The sequence below is a fragment of the Amphimedon queenslandica genome, unplaced genomic scaffold, assembly GCF_000090795.2.
Source record: "Amphimedon queenslandica unplaced genomic scaffold, v1.1 AMPQUscaffold_10674, whole genome shotgun sequence".
Lineage (NCBI taxonomy): Eukaryota > Metazoa > Porifera > Demospongiae > Haplosclerida > Niphatidae > Amphimedon > Amphimedon queenslandica.
The window spans coordinates 1-1568 of NW_003549071.1; the positions used below are offsets into that span (position 1 = coordinate 1).

General features: G+C 32.9%; 1 long non-coding RNA gene across 2 annotated transcripts; it reads right to left on the reverse strand.

Annotated features, from left to right (window-relative positions):
* Window positions 1-7: 7 nt before the first annotated feature.
* Window positions 8-1530, reverse strand: LOC109589963 (uncharacterized). Of its 2 annotated transcripts, none has more exons than XR_002189032.1 (4): window positions 1390-1530; window positions 1164-1335; window positions 988-1110; window positions 8-555 (listed from the first exon to the last, which is right to left on the reverse strand). It is a non-coding gene; the product is annotated as an uncharacterized LOC109589963 (long non-coding RNA). The 2 variants fall into 2 exon arrangements; XR_002189031.1 differs by having other exon boundaries at window positions 1164-1348.
* Window positions 1531-1568: the final 38 nt, after the last annotated feature.

The window sequence follows — 1568 nt, forward strand, 5'->3', positions numbered from 1 at the left end:
TCACACATTTATTTTGTGATGAAGTCAAAAGGGGATAAAACAAAAGCTCTAGAGACTATTGTGTATTACATCAAACATAAGATATTATTTTATATGCCTATAATAATAATTTTAGTCATAATTTAGGTTCAACAGATGCTTTTTGCCATCTATATATACAAAGTTTTATCAACACCTTCACTCTTTCAGAACAAAATTCATCGTGTGCAAAGTTAGCGTATTCCCTTCCTGTTTCTCACTTAATCATGTGAGACTAAATTATCATAAACTTTAATTCATAACAAAGTAATCATTTTCATGGAGACTGTAATAATATTCATTAATGCAATATTATATTTATAGCAAAACATTAATGCTGTCACTTGCTCGCAAAAGCTACAATAAATAGAATTATCAATAAAAACAAAACTGCATTTAGTAATGGAAAAATAGCAGTGTTATCTGGTAGAATCAATAATGGCAAGTTTCCTACTCGCTTATTTGTTGAAATCCATGCTTCACTTAAGCTGCCATACACCAGGAAAACGAGAACATCAACTTCCATTGCAACCGAGTCTGGAATGAGAGAAGGAAGATAAAATTACCTAATTACTAGAACAAGTAAGTTTCTAAAAAATAAAAAGATATGCACAAATATTTAAAAAATATTTGAAGTTCAATGCATAATTGATAAACAGTGCATGGTAAAAATTTAAAAGCAGCACAAGTGGTACAACTTTTTAATTCCATTTAAGTTTCGGTATTTATAATTTAAAGACAGACATTACTGTATAGCCGGTAATTGTCATGGGTTGCAAAGTTCATGGATTTCACGTATTCCTTATTGATTCACGAAAATTAATTTAATATGGTACCTGCATGGTACACGTGGTAGAGTTCACGAAATTAAAATCCGCGAATTGGATTGTTAGTAGATTTTGCGAAATACAGGACCCAAAAATTACCAGCCATACGGTATTATATGTACATGTATTAGAAAAGGCTTACTGATACTGCATTGTGTCCATTCAACAGGTACAATGGATAACAAACAGTAGTCCCCCAACTCAACAGTCAACAATCAAATGATTAACACATGTTAGGCTGAGGTTGTCCTTGCCTGTAGCCAATCTATGATAAAACAGTCAAAAAATTATAGCTACATGTACATGACATCAACTAACTTTAACACAAGCATCCGTGACAACAAGACACACCTAAAAGTGTTCAAATTAAGTTGTCAGTACTTGTACTTTACCGAAAATATCAATAAATGACTTTAAAATACACAAATCCTGATATACAAGGGAGTGGTGACCCTGTCCCGTCCAACAAAGATCAGGAACTGGTTCGTCACTACAAGACGCACCTAAAAGTGTTCAAATTAAGTTGGTAATACTTGTACTTTACGGTATATATCCATTAATCCCATTAAAATACACAAATCCTGATATACAAGGGAGTGGTGACCCTGTCCCGTCCAACAAAGATCAGAAACTGGTCCGTCACTACAAGACGCACCTAAAAGTGTTCAAATTAAGTTGGTAGTACTAGTACTTTATTGTAAATATCAATAAATGACTTTACCG